The 20,431-nt window shown below is 39.4% G+C and overlaps 1 long non-coding RNA gene across 1 annotated transcript; it reads left to right on the forward strand.

Annotated features, from left to right (window-relative positions):
* Positions 1 to 3,774: 3,774 nt before the first annotated feature.
* LOC121823467 (uncharacterized) lies at positions 3,775 to 14,145 on the forward strand. Its single transcript, XR_006064955.2, has 3 exons — positions 3,775 to 3,988; positions 7,939 to 8,111; positions 13,989 to 14,145. It is a non-coding gene; the product is annotated as an uncharacterized LOC121823467 (long non-coding RNA).
* Positions 14,146 to 20,431: the final 6,286 nt, after the last annotated feature.

Consider the following 20,431-nt stretch of genomic DNA (forward strand, 5'->3'; position numbering starts at 1 on the left):
ACAGCCCTGACAACTTGTCAGATATTTTGTAGATGAGACTGGACCAGAGACAAGGATGAAGGGCAGGACCACATCTTGACCCGGGCTGCTTAATTATGTATTCCTGTTGTTCCTTATTTAAAACTAAACCTCATGAAAGGACATCCCCTTCTCAAATGGCTGCAAATGGGTGGTACTTTTTGTACAAGCTAGATATGTCATGAGGATCAGAGACTTGGTCTTAGAAGCCCCAACAAACTTGTCCCAGCCATTTGGTCACAACAGGACAAGCAATAGTGAAAAGCTGATTTATGCAATGTGACCTCTTAGGAAGTTCTGCTACCTACTCCCAACCCCGGCTGCCTTCTGGGTTAGTCATCGGGGTAAGGTGTACACAAAGGGCAAGAGTTCTGTGTGTGTCAGCAGTCACAATCAAGGTGCGTTCTCACCTATCGCCAACAGACCCATTGTTTCAGAGAGACTAGAAATCTCTCCTGAAAGATGATCTAACAGTTTTCAGAACTTTATGACATTTCTTCCTGGGAGATAAGTGTCTTCTCTGACTAGACCCAGGCTTCACATGTTTCCTTCTCTTCTCTCAGCATGAGATGCCTCCAGAAATTTCAATGTCTTGCACATTCAACGATTTGTAAATGTGTACAGATGGTTTGTCCACACATATGTCTTTGCATCATGTGCTTTCCTGGTACCCATGGAGGCCAGAAGCAAGCATCGCATATCCTGGAACTGAAATTAAAGACAGTTGTGAGCCACCATGTGGCTTCTGGGAGTTGAACTTTGCTATCCTGGAAGAGCAGCAGTGCTTTGAACTGCTAAGCTCTCCAGTTCAAATTCCAATTTCTCTCTCTCTCTCTCTCTCTCTCTCTCTCTCTCTCTCTCTCTCTCTGGTCCTTTTTAATATAAAAACATTTTATGTACAACTTCAGGAGAAATAATACACAGATAGCTTGAACATAAAAACAGGTTATAATTTAAAAGTCCAGGGTTATTTTATTATTATTATTATTATTATTATTATTATTATTATTATTATTATTTTGGTTTTTCAAGACAGGGTTTCTCTGTGTAGCTTTGCGCCTTTTCCTGGAACTCACTTGGTAGTGCAGGCTGGCCTCGAACTCGCAGAGATCCGCCTGCCTCTGCCTCCCGAGTGCTGGGATTAAAGGCGTGCACCACCACCACCGCCCGACTAGGATTATTTTAAACAGTAAAATATTTTCTTTGTAGAAAATAGTATAAATGAAAACATTTCCTAATAAGCCCTTTAAAGCCAAATGATAGCTGGATTATACATATACATATTGACTAGATGCTGGGATACAGAATAAACCTATCTTCATCTGTTCAGAGAGCTATGCTTTACTTAAATTTTGTAAGTGAGATTCCTATTCCTCTTCCCCTTCACTGTTTGATTTATGGCAGACATTTTTCTATAGGCTAATCCATATTCTAAAAAGATTTTAGTCTTCCCTCCTGAAAGTACGGCCAGCATTTTCTTTCGTCAGCTTGATACACTACAAATTCTTATCCTAATAGTGAAATGTTTCACTAAAGCTTGTCCAGTGATTGGGTAAAACCAAAACTTATTATAAGCCCACAGTCATCCTAGGGTCCTCCCTGCTAGATATCCTCCCTGGATCTGTGGGTTGCAGTCTGATTGTCCTTTGCTTTATATCTAGTATTCACCTACGAGTGAGTACATACCATGTTTGTCCTTCTGAGTCTGGGTTATCTCACTCAGGATGATATTTTCCAGTTCCATCCATTTGCCTACAAATTTCATGATGTCATTGTTTTTCTCTGCTGAGTAGTACTCCATTGTGTATATGTACCATATTTTCTTAATCCATTCTTCAGTTGACGGGCATCTAGGTTGTTTCCAGGTTCTGGCTATTACAAATAATGCAGCTATGAACATAGTTGAGCATGTATCTTTGTGGTATAATTGAGAGCATTCCTTGGGCATATGCCCAAGAGTGGTATGGCTAGGTCTTAAGGTAGATCAATTTCCAGTTTTCTGAGAAACCGTCATACTGATTTCCACAGTGGTTGTACAAGTTTGCAGCCCCTTGCTCTGCATCCTCTCCAACGTTTCCATTTTCTCATTTGCCAATTTCTCAGTGACTTTTTTTTTAATCAATAATCTGATAGCCCAAGGAAGATGTGCAAGCCTTTTAGAATATCCTTGTCCCTGCCAGAGTAGTTACAACTAGGTAGGTATGAATGATTTATTTGAGCCATCTCTGAGCTCTGGAGAACAGAAAGTCACGTCATAACAGAGCTTCAGTTGTTCTCAATAACAGAGAGTGACACCGAGGAGAATAGCCTTGGGGAAAAGATAACCCAGTAGAGTTAGAATAGCATAGTAATAGAGCCATTGGGAAAAGAGAATGATTTAAAAAATATCATTAGGAGGTTGGTTAAACCAACAGTATTTTATGTGTGTGATGTTAGGAATAGAACTCAGGGCATCATGCTTGCTAGGCAAGTATTCTGCCATCAAACTACATCCTGCACCATAAATTTGACTTTTGATCAATTATGAGAGACAAGGGTTGAAATAAGGAAACTCTTCAGCTCCAGTCTCTGCAAACTAGTTGGATATTAAAATCTTTCACCGAGAAACAGAAAAACAAAGGGAAAAGCTAGTTATAGAACTAAAGGTAATTTCTGTTTCATATGTATGCAGATTAAAATGCCCAGAGACACACAAAACAGTCATGTCCAGAAGGCACACAAGTCTGCGGCTCAACACAGAAATTCAGTTAAGTGTTAAGATCTATAACCACAGACATGGATTAAAACCCCCGGGCACAGCAATGGCGGAAGTAAAGAAGGAGCCAATCAGAGCTAAGACCCAAGGACATATTTAACAGGCAAGAAGAGGAAGTTTTAAACCATGAGGGGAAATGAATTTAGAGTTACAGATGTCAGTGGAACAACATGCTTCAAGGAGGGAGTGGTTAACCAAGAGTGAAAAGTCCTCAGCAGACTCATCTATAAATGGATTTTCCAATGACCACTATCAAAGTGGCTTCAGAGCCTGATGGAAAAGCTAGCTGGGTCACAGTGGCTTGAAGAAAGCCTCTACTAAGTGGGAAAATAATTAAAAATGTTATTTTTTTCAAATAACATGAGTGAAAGAAGAATAGAGGTAGAGGAATAACTGTCTGTGCATAGTCAACAAGCACATTTTCAAAAGAGTAGATGTTCCAGGGTATTTCATATTTGTAAAATATATTCAGTAGAAATTAAATGCATGAAAGCCAAATATTTTTATTTTAGAAATACATACTTTTTTTTCTAATGGGTGGCTAAAATCAAATATTGGGAAATTACACCGTGTTATAATAATATTGTATTTTCATGCAGTGTCCATTGTTTGTCCAATGTTAGAAGATTTATGTTATATGCAATATTTATTTGACTCATATTTTTCTTAGTGTAAGCCTGGTTTGAATTTTGTGATTTGTAAGATGTTTGAAATTAGACTTTCTGGAACATATCCATCCCTAGAGTTGTTTCACAGTAGTCTTTTCAACTTTCTGATTAATAATACCATTTATGTTAAGCAGCCAGGGTGCCAGGCCATGCTAATGTCAGGCTCTGTACACATTAAATAAAATCATAGTATAAATTAATGATAGGTTACAGTAATGAGAACAAAATTAGCCTTGGTATATTTCTGGCAAGTCTAGAGAAAGTTGAGCTATGCTCTCTACCACACACGTCGAGTTGCATCAGTGGTAACTAAGCACATCATTGCACATAGAAATGGCCAGGAATGTTCTGTACTTGGACCGATCCTGCCTCCAGTGGGACCAGGATAAAAGTCCAGTGACTCTCTAGGTTGAAGCAATTCTGAATTTTGGAAATATCTTGAAGAGCTGACTGAACGTCAAGAACCACCACTGATGAACTCCAGAGGTGACGAATTCCATGGAGACATGCGTTTGATGCAGATGGGCTACTTCAGTGATTCCACAAAGTAAGTTGAGAACAGAAGCAATGCCCATGGGGCTTTTGAACAGAAAAAAAAAAAAAGAAGCACAAGAGCTGAGTTGACACTTTTTGTCTCTCAATTTTTCTCTTCCAACAGATGCAATTGTAGAATTTTATTGCAGACAAAACAAATCATAAATGAAATGCTCCAGTAAGAGAAATTCTTGTCATTGTTTTTATAAAGCTGAAAAGGAAGGGATGTTCAATGTGGAGAGGATATGCTGCAATCTATGTCCACCACTTGTTTTGTTAAGAAAGTTTTATTTATGTGCAACTTATGGTTGTTTTCAAAATACAGACACAGACAGAACTGAAAAGCTGTTGCATAAATTTTATTGGTTGCAAATATGAAGATATTTATTATCATGCCAGCAGAGACAAAGTTTGGCAGCCCATTGTTAGGTGAGGAAACTCAGCTCCAAATAATTTTCCTTTCTGGAGGTTGATCTTTTTATACCATTCATTAATACACAGCCACAAAGGATGCACGCTAATGGTTTGGATTATGGGGCTGGGAGAGATGGCTCAGTGGTTAGGATATTTGCTGTGCAAGCAAGAGGGCCAGATGAGTTTTCATCCCTAGAACTCATGCCAGTACTGCATGGGGGTGGCAACTCTCCTGTAAACTCCAGCCTTTTCAGACAAAGACGGGAGATTCCCCAGAGAAAGTTGCCTAGTGAGAGTAGTGTAGGTGGAGACTGTATTAGTCTATAAACGTGTGTGTGTGTGTGTGTGTGTGTGTGTGTGTGTGTGTGTGTGTGTGTACAGATATAGACTATCTAGACTATAGAGTAGTATAGATGAGATGAGCTGTAGGTTTGGCTAAGAGACCTTGTCTCCAAAAAATAAGGTAGAAGAGCAGGATTTTACAAGGAAGATTCCAGATATCAACGTTGGGTCTCCACACACATATGTATGTGTGCATGATGCACCACACACAAATGCAAGTGTGCATGTACACACAGACACACATACACACACATACAGAGAGAGAGAAAGAGAGACAGACAGACAGACAGACAGAAGACTAAAGGTTCTTTTTTGAATTAAATGTATTTATTATACAGGTCTGAAAACTCCATTATTTCACAATTATCCCTTTCTATCACCTGATAGTAAACTGGTTGGAAACAGAGAAAGGTGAACAACTACTAAGGAGTCATGAAACATCTGCTCGTGAAGTCACCTGTGTTTCCAAAAGGAAATGTTATCTGAAACACTATTTTATTTTATTCGTTAAAAATTTATTTTATTTTATCTTTCGGGGTATTTTGCCTGCATGTATGTTTGTGCACCACGTGTATGCCTGGTGCCTGTGGAGGTCAAAAGGAAGCATTTAATCCTCTGGGACTGGAGTTAGGAATGATTGTGAGCTACCGTGCAGGTGCGGGGAACTGAACCCAGGTCCTCTGAAGGGCAGTCAGTGCTTTTAACTGCTAAGCCATCTCTTCAACTCTTGTTTTAATTTTCTTCCTCTGTCTTTCCCTCCCTCCTTCTCCATAATTCCAGCCTTTTAAGACAGAGCCAGGACAGTCCCCAGAGCAAGTTAGCCAGTGAGACTAGATGTACAGGTGAGTGTGAGTGTGTGTGCATGTGTGTGGGTGAGAGCTGTAAACATGCCTGTCTTTGAGCAGAGACCAGAAGAACGTGTCAGACAGGAGTTTTAGCATTACAGACATTTGAGGGAACCCGAATTCTAGTGTGAATTCTGGGGCCTCAATTTCCCCAGTGCTCATGTTGGCAAAGCACGCCATTGCAGAGATGCTGAACTGTCTTCACGGATATTGTTTAGTATTTCAGCCCTGTGTCCAAACAGCTCACAAAGTAGGAGTTTAAAGGAAAACTAAACTTAAAACTAAGCCACACCAAGTGTATTTTATTCTGCTTTGCTCTCTGACCCTTATGAAGTGAGTGCTGGAGATGGAACATAAGACCTTTCATATACTAGCAGATCTATAGTATGATCTGAGATAAACCCTCAGATCACATCTTAATTCTTTTAAAAAGTCTGAAAATAGACTGACAGGTTGGTACCTTCCTATAATACCTGTAAAACCTAGGCAGGAAGATTATAAGCACAAGGCTTACTTGGCTTCAAACTGAGTTCAGAGTCAGCCTAGACAACTTAATGAGATATCTCAAAATAAAATTAAAAAATAGCGGGGGTGTTTCAAAAAAAATGCCGTGGATAATCTTCTTGTTATGTGAGTGTGAGGACTACAGTGTGGATCCCAGCGGTGATATCAAAGCTGGGAAATGTAGCAGGAATCTTAAAAGTTCTTATTAATAAAATCAAACCTGAGGCCAGTTATTGGGGTGAACACTGGAAGGTCACAGAGACAGAACAAGCCACAGCTATCTCACCTCGCTGGATCCTCAGCTGGTCTTATCTCCTCAGACTGGAGGCCTCTGAGTCCTCATCTGGAATGGGTCTCAGCTGAATTACTTACTGCTCAAAAGCCTGAATGCTTAACCAGCTGAATGCTTAACCAGCCAAATGCTTAACCAGGCCAAAATGCCTCTAGTTTCTGGTCCTCACGCCTTATATACTTTTCTGCTTTCTACCATCACTCCCTAGGATTAAAGGCTTGCTTTTCAGGATTAAAGGCGTGAGTCACCATGCCTGGCTGTTTCCAATGTGGCCTTGAACTCACAGAGATCCCAGATGGATTTCTGCCTCTGGAATGCTAGGATTAAAGGGGTGTGTTATCACTGCCTAACTAGTGGCTTTTCTGTTCTCTGACCCCAGATAAGTTTATTAAGGTATACAATATTTTGGGGAACACAATACCACCACAAGGAAAACATGGTAGCTTGCTTGTAATACCAGCCCTTGGGAGGCAGAGATGGGAAGGGAGTCTGTGCAGCAAACTGGCGTAGCCAGAATCAGTAAGTTCTGGACTCAACAAGAAACCTGCTTCAATAAACTAGAGAATGATGGAGAAAGATGTCAGGCATCAACTTCAGGTCTCTGTATGCATGTGCACATTTATTCAAGTACATCTGCATATGTACATAGAAACACATGCTTGTAAAACACATATGCATATATATGTCAAAAATAACTAAAATAAGAGCTGGGGATGTAGCTCAAAGGTTATAGTGCTTGCCTGTGTTATATGAGGCCCTGGTGTCAATCCCCACAACTGGAAAAAAAAAGGAAGAAAATGTGGTACAGACTGAAATGGCATTAAGGCACGCGAGTGTGTGTATGTGTGTGTGTGTGTGTGTGTGTGTGTGTGTGTGTGTGTGTGTGTGTGTGTATCTGTCTGTCTGTTTGTGATAAGCATGTGTGTGGAGACCAGATGTCAATGCCAGGTGTTCCTCAGGCTTTTTGAGACAAAGTCTTTCACTGACTAAACTGACTGGCCAGGGACCCTCAGCCATACACACCTGTCTCAGTCTTCTTGTTGATGGAATTCCAAGTATGTGCTATCATGCTCTTTTTAGAAGAGAGTTTTACATACATAAGTATATAGTGAATTTTAGTCATTTTCATACTCCATTAGTCCCCCTTGCCTCGTCTCCCTCTCTTGCTAAAGCCCTTCTTCTCAACAAATCCGCATCTGACCTTCATGTCTCTTTTAATGTGTGACATAGTGAGCAATTAAGGTTACTTGCATGAGCATGGGTCCGAGGTTATTTACTGGACCATGGGCAACTTATTAGGGGGCTACACCCCTGAATAAAATGGTAGTCCATTCGCCAACAACCATAACTGCTGATAGTCCCTCAGGGAGAGGTAGGGCCTCATGACCTTCTCTCCATCCTCGATGACGTGTTGACAGTCTTGTGTGGGTCTTGTGCATGGAACCACAGCTGCACTGAGCTTATGAATGCAATGGCCATGCCACGTCTAAGAGACATCTTTTGATGGCACACCTCCCTACCTCAAGCTCTTACATTTTTTTTTTTTTCCTGGCCCCTGTTCTGCAGTTTTTCCTGAGCCTTGAAAGAGGTGATATATACGTCCTGGATATGTCTTTGCTTCCCATCCTCACTTACCTTCAGTACTTTGGCCAGTTGAATCTCTGCATGAACCTCCACCCACTGCGGTATGAAGAGTCCCTGAAGACGTCTGGGAGACATAGTAATCCATGGGTGTAAAGGTAAGTAGAAAGGCCTGGCATTTTTATGCAGTGCTCCTAGGGATGGAAGTCAAGGTCGCATGCTTTCCTGGCAAGCATTTAACCACTAGGCCATCTCCCGGCCCCATGATATTTTGTTATTTGGCTTTTAATGCCTATGCTTCACATAAGAACTAGAATATTCTTTGTTGTGATTTGTTCTATCAGAATATGGCTATCTCGTTTCCTCTTGTGTTGATTTTTTTTCATTCTGTGGTAGATTATGGTAGAATTTGATAGGTAAAGTTTGAATAATTTTGCACTCATCCTATGAAAAAACACTTTCAAAATTTTAAATATGTTAAAAAGTCTGTTGGCTCAAAAATTACTTTAAAATCATACTAGCTAAGAATGTGTGCAATATTTAGTCAGAGAACATAAAACAAAATTTCCTATAAAACATGAACAAACTCTAACCAACAATAGAAAATTATATAAAAATATTATGCTACATACATAAAATAGCATGTGTCTATTAAAATAATTATTGTATATAAATATATCTTAACATGGAACATATTTATAACTAAATGTAAGTAAAATGGAACAGGATATACTAAGAAATATATATTTTGTCCAAAATTTTAAAACTATCCCTTAATCCTTATAATCAAAGTTTTGTTTATTTGGTTTGGTCTTGAGGCAGGGTCTCACTGTGTAGCCCCGGATGTCACAGAGCTGATATGTAGACCAGGCTGGTCTAGAACTTATAAAAATCCACCTGCCTCTGACTCCTGAGTCTGGGATTAAAGACATGAACCCCCACATCTAGCCTTATAATCCAAGTTTTTAAACTTGGAATGTATTCACACCACCAAAATTTAATAGTTATAATTCTACCTGTGGAATTTTATCTATTTAACATACTAAGAAGATCTGTATATTCTGTATATTTACACTTTTCTATACAAATGTGTCCCTCATTTTTACAAAATAATATTTTGCATTTTATTAAGTGTTTCTGCCCAATAATTAAGTGTAAAAATAAATTTTACTGTCCTTCAATTCATATTAGTAGTTTTATTACACAAAGTTCTACTTTAAAATATTCCTTTAGTTTACTTTGAAAACCCTTTGAAATGAAAAGTGATGTTGTCTTGGAATCAGACTTACTTGAGTAAATATTTGAGCAAGGAGGAACTCTTGATCATAACAACCCAGATGGGAAATGACCAAGGGCGGTGAGCTGGATGAACTTTGAAGTATTCATTCTACTTTCATAATTCATGGAAGGTGCCTAGGGATGTTGTGGACCTTAGACCCTAATTCACATCAAATAAGACTTTGCTTTTAGAAGATTCTGGTGAGACTAATATAGTGATTAAAAATTTAGTCTGGGCAATTAGTCATGAAGTCTAAAGTTAACCATTTGTCAAAACTTGTAAGTAAAATGTGAGTTAGGTTGTAAGTAAAAAGTGAGTCTGGTTTCATGGTTCAGAGTTCTCACATCATTAAACATCTAGGTAAGGGCCTCTCTTTGAAATGTAGTCTCTCAGAATACAGTGGGAGTCACTGATTAGCTTAACAAATTCAACCAACATCAATATTACAAATCACTATCAATTTATTCTCTTCGAAATGTTCTAATTATTAACCTCAAAGGTGAAAGGAAAGGTTTACAAGAGTTAGAATTTTGTTTGATGTTTTAATTTCTGGTACAACATGTTTAGTTAGAAGTGGTTTTTCAAGGGTAGGCTGGCAGAATACTTTTATTGCTTTACTTAAATTACATGTATACTTGCTAGGACTATATTTTAAAGGCACGTTTCTGAACTTTTTTTCCTTCTGGCATTTGAAATTTTGGAGCTAACATGAAACATAACAATTCTAGAAGTATAGAAGTTATATTCTCAAAGTGTTTTTTCCTTTAGGGGATTTTTTTTTCCTTACTGGAAATATTTCACAATGGTGGCAACTTAGAAAGGGTAATCTTATACTTTTTAACACTCAGAAGAATCACTCTCTCCTAGGGATTAGCTCAATGTTTATATTTTAAAAATGGTCAATCCTGAAACCATATATATACAAACAACAAAAACAGACTCAGCAGGTTGTAGTCCTATATTTATGCATTTACATATATGTAACAATAATAATCAAAGACAGGAGACCAATTTGAGGAGTAGTGGTCAGTTGGAGGGAGAAAGGAGAAGGGGTAGAAAGGTTTAATTAAATTTTAATTTAAAAATTAATTGGATCACGCTGGGTGGTGGTGATGCATACCTTTAATCCCAGCACTTGGGAGGCAGAGGCAGGTGGATCTCTGTGAATTCGAGGCCAGCCTGGTCCCACAGGCACCAAAGCTACAGAGCTATATCTCGAAAAAAAATTAATTGAATCAGGTTAAGAAAAAGATACAACAGAAGTGAGAGGAGGTTTGGTGGGTGTGAAAATGCAGCTTTTTTCATTTGGTTAGATAGGTGCACTGAATATGGCTGAGCTGTCAGACGAGCTAGAGATGGAAACTTCATGTCACCTCCTTTATTTCTTTTGCAATGTTTTATTAGCATATTTTAAATTGTATGTAACAATGAATCACAGTATGACATTTTCACGTATGAGTGTGATGTATTTTGATTATATTCACCTTCTATCACCATTTCTTTCTCTCACTCCCGTGTCCTCTTTAGTTTCTTATCATTGGCCTGGGGACACTTCCTGTCCTGTTGTTCTATTGCTTAAAAGGAAGGGCAGCTAGAGTGAACCTCATCAGGGAATCCTAGTATGGGTGACTTAGGGTTTCTATTACTGTGATAAAGTACTATAACCATAAACAACTTGGAAAGTGGAGAGGTTTATTTCCACTTACAACTCTGAAGTCACACTCCATTGCTGAAGGAAGTCAGGACAGGAACAAAACAGGGCAGAAACCTGGAGGCAAGAACTGGTGCAGAAGTCATGGAGGAGTGCTGCTTACTATGCTTCCCACTGTTGTTATTGGTTTTTGCTCTCTTGGGGGCCCACCACCCAGCTCCCAAATAAATCACACACTGCAGGCTAATACTTATAGATGTCTGGCTGTAGCTTGGCTTGTTTCTTGCCAGCTTTTTTTTTTTAACCTAAATTATCTCTGTTTATCTTTATTTGTTGTTGGTGGTCTTTTCGAGACAGGGTTTCTCCACATAGTTTTGGTGCCTGTCCTGGATCTTGCTCTGTAGATCAGGCTGGCCTTGAACTCACAGAGGTCCACCTGGCTCTGCCTCCTGAGTGCTGGGATTCCATGCATGTGCCGCCACTGCACGGCTTCTGTCTATCTTTTGTCCCTGGGCTTTTTCCGTTCTCTTACTTCTGTAAATCTTACTCTTACTCTGTTGCTTGCTGTGTAGCTGGATAGCTGGCCCCTGGGTCCTCTTCATTCTCTGGCTCCTTATTTCCTCTCCCAGATTTTCTTCTTCTATTAATTCTTTCTGCATGCCAGCCACACCCATCCTTTCTCTTCCTTATTATTGGCTGTTCAGCTCTTCATTAGACCATCAGGTGTTCTAGACAGACACAGTAAACAGCTTCACAGAGTTAAACAAATGTAACATAAACAAAAGTAACACATCTTAAAGTAATATTCCATAACACCTCATGGCTTACTTAACTTGCTTTCTTGTAGTACCTAAGATTAGCCGCCTAAGAATGGCACCACTCCCTGTGGGAGGGGCCCTCTCAAATCAATTATTAGTCAGGAAAATGTACCACATGCTTACCCACAGATCACTTTGGTGGGGGCATTTTTTCAATTGAGGTTCCCTATTCCAAATGACTCTAGCTTATGTCAAGTCGACGTAAAAATCAGCCAACACAAAGGGTGAATAGTGCATAACTATCCTAAAGATCAACTGTTGGAATACCAAATGGAACCTTATCCTTTTTACTACACAGATGACAGGGTTACAATTAGAAGAAAAGCTTTGTTTCTTGTGGAAAATATTAAGGACCACTGGAGGGGAGCACAACTGGGTACTTGCAAGAAGGTTCACAAATTGTGGTTAGAGTTAGTGAGTAGGATTGGCTGCTGGTGTCAACTCTTATTCATCAGCCAGGGCAAACTGTCATTCAGTTGTTCTAATCATGGCCACTAACTCATATCATTATGGTTCTTCTGTACAGAATTGTCCTTGGTAGGACCTATCTCTCTAGGAAGTGCCAAGTTCACCCTTTTCTCTTTATGGAGGTGTAGAAAGCTGGCCCATTGCCTATGGTCAATCTAACTCTGTGGTTCAATTTGTCCTCTTCTATTTTCCCAAGGGATCAGACTAAAATTAATTTCTACCTGAGATGTCATGCTCGCATTGTATCTCTTGTCTATCCGCCTTTTCTCATTTTATTTTTCTCACACACACTCTTTCAGTAGTTCATAATATATCAAGGATCATCTCAGTCATTTTTATTTTCAGGAAATAAGACACAAGATATAGTTAAATTTCAACCACATACTAGAGCCAAGTAGCCCAAAGTGATTATGACTAGTCATATGCAGTTAGAAAAATAAAATACTATAAACATTCAGTTCCTTAGCCATCCTAGCCACAGCTGAAGATGGAGCAAGAACACTGAGGCAGATCATCTAATAGAGCCTCTGTGTTAAGGGCAAAGAAATGATGAGGAACTTTTACCCTTTAGAGCACCAAGGAAAAACATATACATAAGCCTCAAACCTACTGGAACTCTTAAGTAGTTAACTTCTAAAGATATGACTCATAAACAGATAGCCTTCAACCCTTACATCAAAGGCACAATAAAAGTATCAAACTCTAGAGACTAGAAAATAGATATCCAAATCTCTGATGTTCTACACAAAATACCCACCCCAGCTGTTGTAGTTTAAATAATAATTATGAGCCCATAGTCTCATACATTTGAATGCTTGGTCACAAGGGAGTATAACTATTTGAAATGATTACAAGGATTAGGAGGTGGGTGTGGCTTTGCTGGAGGAGGTGTGGCCCTGTGGGAGGAAGTGTGTTTTTAGGGATGGGCTTTGAGGTTTCCAAAGCACATGTGAGGTCCAGTGCCTCTCCCTGCTGCCTGTGGATCAGCTCTCAGCTCCAGCTCCAGGCCCATGCCTGCCTGCCATCATGCTCCCCACTATGGCGATAATAGACTAACCTCTGAAACTGTAAACAAACCACCAGTTAAATGTTTTCTTTTATAAGTGTTGCCTTGGTCATGGTGTCTCTTCACAGCAGTAGAACAATTGACCAAGACACCACCTTTCAATAAAAAAAAAATGGAGAGTCAAGAAAAGTCAAATGCAACAATCTGTTGTGGGAGACTCAGATGTGACACAACATTGGAATTATGATTTCAGAGACGCTAGGACAATGGGGCATCTGTTGAGAAAAGCTTTAGGCAGAATGGAAGTCACCCAAGAGAGAGGCTTTGTTCTGTGTGTCACAGAACAAGCAGGACAGGGTTACTCCAGACTGTGGTAGCCCAAATAATGCCACTGAGAGTCCCTGGTCCAGATGTGATGCTGCAGCACTTATTTCTTCCTGCTGTGTTTTATTCTTATTTTGCTCCTAACTCTCCTTGCTCTGACCCTTTCTTTTCTTTTGCAAATCATTTTTTAAAAAATAAAAACTTCGTGCTACTGTATATTAGAGGTATAGAACTTCTAAAATTTAATTTTACAGGCATTCCTTGTTGAAAAATTGTCTTGAGTCAAAGAAAAAAACCTTGGGCTTTTGAAGAGTGTTTGGAATGTTGGAACTTAGGAGATGCTTAGAAATAGGCTAAGCACATTTTAAATTATTAGATAAACTTAAGACTTTAGAGGCCAGGGGTGAACTGCTGTAGCTTAAAATGATGTGGTTATCAAGTTGATAATGGATCAACTTTTGATGACTTATTTCTTTGTCAACTGGGTAGCATTTAGGATCACCCAGGATACCTACCTCTCAGGATACCTGTGACGGTGTTTCCAGCGAGGATTACCTCAGGAGAGAATACCATTCTGAATATGGGGGACACTGTTCCATGGAAGGGGTATCATAGACTGAATAAACATGGAAAAATGAGAAATTGAGCTGAACGTTGTTTTTATTTTTCTATGTTTCTGGGTTGCACATACAAGTTGACTGGCCACTTCATGATTCCCCTGCCATGTTTTCCTTGCCATGATGAAACAGATCTCCTCAAACTTAGAGCCAAAATAAATCCTTCTTCCCTTAAATGTGCCTTTTGTTAGCACTGAAAAAAAGTATTTCATGCAACTAAAGAAGAGAGTAGCCAAAGAGAGCTTTTCTTTTTTGATTATATCTTAAAAATATAAAAATGCCCAAACATGCACACATATGTACAGGTGTATGCCTACACACAGAGAACTATTTGTTCATTTGTTTATGGAAGGTCTTGCTATGTACCTTAGCCTGATCTCTAACTCATAGTTCTTTCCTCAGCCTCCAGAGTACTGGGATTACAGCTGTAGGCCATCATGCTAAGCATTGCATTTTAGTTTTAAATCTTTTAAGAGACTCTGAGAAGACCAGGTAGACTGCCTGCATGCCTTCTCTGCTCTCTCTGTTCCCCCAGACACAATCGCTCAGATTCCCTCCTAGTGATACAACAGAACACCATCTGAAGCCCCCCTTCACTATGCCTGTCCACATCTCCTGTGGATCCCACACACCGTCTCCTCCTTACCTCCCTTTCCCCAATGTGTCCCAGCTCCCAACTTGGGTGGATGCTCCCTGCTCCACCACAGGCCATGTCTGCCAGAAGACCAAGTAGCCTGGCCACAGACTTTCTCTCTTCTCTGTTTCCCCTGACTTGATCCCTTAGGCTCTTCCCTAACGCTAAAGCAGAACAGCAGCTGCATCCTCCCTTTTGTTACTCCCACAGACCACCCCCTTCTAACCTCCCTCCCCTCACTGGTCACTGTAGCCCAGCTGCCAACTCAAGCAGATGCCCCCTGCAAAACTGTAATAAAAAGTTGAATGGTCAATAGCTAGGCAGGAGGTATAGGCAGAGAGAGAACTCTGGGAAGAAGAAAGGCAGAGTCATCAGCTGGACATGGAGGAAGCAGGATGTGCAGGAAGAGAGGTAACAGCCATGAGCCACGTGGCAAGACATAGATTAATAGAAATGGGTTCATTTAAGTTATAAGAACTGGTTAGGAACAACCTTAAGCTTTAGGCTGAGCTTTCATAATTAATAAGACATCTCCATTGCATTATTTGGGAGCTGGCTTGTGGGACAGAGAAACTCGTTACATACTACCATAGCTGAAATCACATATTGACTCTTACACATTGAAAATGGGAAAATTCAATACCCCACTCTCACTGATGGACAGGTCATCCAGATAAAAACTGAATAGAAATACTGGAGAAATACTGAATAGAAATACTAGATGTTATAAACCAAATGGATCTAACAGATAGCTATAAAATATTTCTTTCAAACACAAAAGAACATACCTTCTTCTCAGCACCTCATGGAACTTGCTCCAAAATTGACTACTCAAACACAAAACAAGTCTAAATAAATACAAGAAAATTGAAATAATTCCCTACCTCGTATCAGACCACCACAGATTAAAACTGGATATCCAGCCTGGGCTACAAAGTGAGTTCCAGGAAAGGTGCAAAGCTACACAAAGAAACCCTGTCTTGAAAAACCAAAAAAAACCAAAAAAAACCAAAAACTGGATATAGGTAACAGAAACAACAGAAAGCTTCCAGATTCATGAAAACTGAACAACTCTACTTAATGAATAATGAAAGGGTCAAGACAGAAATAAAGTAATTCAAGACTTTCTAGAATTCAATGGAAAAGGAATACACAGTATACCCAAACTTATGGGACACAATGAAAGTGGTGCTAAGAGGAAAGTTCATAGCACTGAGTGTCTACATTAAAAAAAAAAAAAAAAAAAAAACGGAGAGAACTCACACTAGTCACTTAACAGCACATCTGAAAGCTCTAGAAGAAAAAGAAGCACACCCAAAGAGGAGTAGATGGTAAGAAACAGTCAAACTGAGAGCTGAAATCATTAAAATAGAAACAGAGAATGCAAAGAATCAATGAAACAAAAAGATGGTTCTTTGAGAAAGCCAACAAGATAAAGAACCCCTATATAAGCTAACTAAAGGATTTAGAGTAAATATCCAAATTAACACACAAACAAAAAGGATATAGCAACAGTCTCAGAGGGAATCCAGAGAATCATAAGGACATACATTAAAAACATGTCCTCTACTAAATTAGAAAATCTAAAAAGAAACGGATAATTTTCTTGATAGGCACCATTTACCAAAATTAAATCAAAGTCAGATAAACAATTTCAGTAGATCTATAACCCTAGTGAAATATAGACAATCATTAAAAGTTTCCCAAACATGAAAAAGACCAGATAAAGATGGTGTTAGTGCAGAATTCTACCAGAATATAAAAGAAGAGTTAATGCCAATCCTCCTCTAATTATTACACAAAATAGAAACAGAAGGAACATTGCCCAATTCATTTTATGATGCCACAGTTATCCTGATTCCAAAACCACATAAAGGCTCAACAAGGAAAGACAATTACAGACCAATTTGCCTTATGAACATAGATGCAAAAATACTCAATAAAATATTGGCAAACCGAATCCAAGAACACATAAAAAATTATCCACCATAATCAAGTAGACTTCATTCCAGAGATGCAGGTGTATGGTTAAATATATAAAAATAATCAGTAAAATGTAATCCACCATATAAACAAATTAAAAGAAAAAAAATGATCATTTCATTAGATGCAGAAAAGGCCTTTGACAATATACAATACCCCTTCATGATAAAAGTCCTAGAAAAATTAGGGATGCAAGGAATGTGTATACCTAAGCATAATACAAGCAATTTACAGAAAGCCTACAGCCAACATCAAAATAAATGGAGAGAAACTCAAAGCAGTTCCACTAAAATTAGGAACAAAATTTTAGTTCTGTTGTTCACTCTCTCCATATCGATTCAATAGTACTTGAATTTTTAACTAGAGCAATAAGACAACTGAAGGAGATCAAGGGGATACAAATTGGAAATGAAAAAGTTGAAGCATTGTTATTTGCAGGTGATATGATAATATACATAAGTGATTTGAAAATTTTCATCAGGGAACTACAACAGCTGATAACACCAGCTGGATACAATATTAACAAAAAAATCAGTAGCCCTCCTATATACAAATGACAAAATGGACACCTGATTTTTGATGAAGAAGCCAGAAATGCACACTGGAAAAAATCAAAACAAAATAAAAAACCAGCATCTTCAACAAATGGTGCTGGTCAAATCGGATATCTGCATGTAAAAGAATACAAATAGATCCATATCTATCACCCTGCACAAAACACAAGTCCAAGTGAATCAAAGACCTCAACATAATTCCAGATATATTTAACCTGATAGAAGAGAAAGTGGGAAGTAGCCTTGAATGTATTGGCACAGAAGACAACTTTCTGAACAGAACACCAACAACCCAGGCACTAAGATAAATAATAAATAACACCCCATGAAACTGATAAGCTTCTGTAAGGGAAAAGACACTATAAATTGGACAAAGTGTCAGCCTACAGAATGGGAAGAGATTTTTATCAATGCCACATCTGAAATAGGACCGATATCCAAAATATATAACAAACTCAAAAGACCAGATATTAAAAACTCCAATAATCCAATTTTAAAATGGGGTACAGATCTAAACAAAGAATTCTCAAATGGCTGAGAAATACTTAAATGTTTAACATCCTTATCCACCAGAGAAATGCAAATTAAAACTATTTTGAAATTCTGTTCTACACCTATCAGAATGGCTAAGATTCATTCCACAAATGACAGCTTCCATTGGTAAGGATGGGAAGGATCAAGGGGAACACTTCTTCATTGCTGATGGGAGTGCAAACTTGTACAGCCACTTGGAAATCAATATGGTGATTCCTCAGAAAATTGGAAATCAATCTTTCTCAAGACCCAGCTACACCATTTTTGGGGGCTTATACCCAAAGGACACCCCATTCTACCACAAGGACACTTGCTCAACCATGTTCATTGCAGGTTTATTCACAATAACCAGAAACTAGGAACAACCTAGATGTCCTGCCACTGAAGAATGGATAAACAAAATGCAGTACATTTGCACAATGGAATATTACTCAGGCATTTAAAAAAAGGAGAAGTCATGAAATTCTTAGGTAAATGGATGGGACTAGAAAAAAAATAGTTGTTAGGTAAATGATACCAAGCTAAAAATCTACAGACCCAGAAAGGTCAGGTGAAGAGGAGGAGTCTAGGAGCAAAGTATGGATCTCCCTGGGAAGGGGAAATAGATTTTTCTGGTAGACTGGGGGCAGGTGGGGTGGGAAGTGGGAATTGGATGGAAGGAGAGAGTATTGGGAGTGATGCTGGAATTGGGGGGCATGTGAGGGGGTGGTGTGGAAACCTAGTGAAGTGGAAACTTTCTGGTATCTGAGGGTGGCCCTAGTGAGTACTCCTAGTAATGAAGGCTACAGAGTCTTAATTGGCCATCTCTTGTAGTCAAGCAAGACTCCCAGTGGCAAGACTGAGTTGTATTCAGTTTGGTTGTTGGCCAAGGAGAACATGTGGAGATCCCCAAACAACTCAGGGTGATTCTCTCAAATATATATAACAAACGGAGAGTCACTCTCCTCAAACTGACGATGGGACTCCAGTGCTGGGGAGAGCATCTACATAGCTCATTGAAAGTGGAGAGGTAAAGTTGGTGCCTGCATGGAGGAGTTACCCTGTTTACTCTAGTCTCTTTGGTGCTAGAAGGTACTCTGTAGGCTACCAAAAGAGAAATGTGGACATCAATCCAGCCACAAAACTTTTGACCAACAATTTGTCCTGCTTGCAAGAAATACCAGGACAATGGTGGTGTAGAACTTGCAATAGAGGTCCACCCAATGTCTGATTAAACTTGAGGCACACTCCATGAGAGAGAGAGCCCATGCCAGACACTGCTTGGACGGCCAGGAACTGGAAATGAGATAGTCCAGTGACCTAGGGTAGAACCAAACACAACTAGTCTTTAAAAAACAATGATATGATTCCTAATGATATTCTGTTATACTCATAGATCAGTGCTTTGTCCAGTCATTATCAGAGAAGCTTGCTCCTGTAGGAGATGGCAGACGGTGCAGAGATCCACAGCCAGACATTATACTGAGAGAGTCCAAATGAGAAGTCTCCACTGGGTCCCACCCCTCAGATACCAGGAAACCCTGAGGAAGAGGGGAAAGAAGATTGTAGAAGTCAGAGGAGATGGAGGGCACCAGGAGAACATAGCCCATTTAATCAACTAAGCATAGCTCATAGGGGATCATGGAGCCTGAAGGGACAAGCACGTGGCCTGCATGGGTCTACACCAAGTCATCTGCATATATTATGGCTGTTAGCTTGGTGTTTTGGTGCAACTCCAAACAGTGGGAGTGGGTGTCTCTGAATCCCTCGCCTGCTCATAGGACTCTTTTCTTTCCTTTGGGTTTCCTTGTCCACCCTCCATAGGAGGGTTTTTGCCTAGTTTTATTGTATCTTGTTTTGTCATGTGTGGTTGTTGTCTCTTAAAGGCCTGCTCTTTTCCGAAGAGGAATAGGAGGGAAGTGGATCTGGGGGAGAGAGGCAGTGGGAAGGGGCTGGAAAGAGTGGAGAGAGGAGAAACTGTGGTAGGAATAAATTATATGAGATAAGAATCTATTTTCAATAATAATAATATTGTTGATGATGATGATAATAGGAACTCACTCAGTTAATACACTGAAAATATTAGTTCATTATAAGATATTCTCTCTTTTCTTTCCTTTTCCATAAACAGTATGCTCTTGGCACAGTGTGTAGATTAGATAACTTCTTAGGAGGTTTTATTTGAGGAAGAGAAATCATATTGATGAATGCCTGGTAAATTTATATAGTACATACCAACTTCACAAAAGTTTGCCTTAATATTTGCTTTAGACCTTGTGACAGAAGAAGATATCCTAGTCATGACTAGATTTTTCAGATGGTATTTCAATTTTCCCCCTTAAGTTCCAGATTCATGTTGTCCTCTTTTGACCTAATTCTATACTTATATTTTGTGGAGATCCACAGAGGTTTCCTAGTGAGAACTTACTGAAGGTCCAAGAATCTAAGTTTGCTTTACCCAGCAGGGCTGCACAAGGAGGATGATTTGACCATGGGTGTGGTTACCAGGTATTTGGAAGGGTCTGCACTTGACTGTGTAGTGTGCTCCGATCTAGCAAGGGAGAGATCTTTTGCCCCACCCTCTGGCATTGTTATAAAAAGTCCTTTTAAAGAGGCAGAAGGGGCAGTTGG

Source organism: Peromyscus maniculatus, chromosome 17, assembly GCF_049852395.1.
Source record: "Peromyscus maniculatus bairdii isolate BWxNUB_F1_BW_parent chromosome 17, HU_Pman_BW_mat_3.1, whole genome shotgun sequence".
Classification (NCBI taxonomy): Eukaryota; Metazoa; Chordata; class Mammalia; order Rodentia; family Cricetidae; genus Peromyscus; species Peromyscus maniculatus.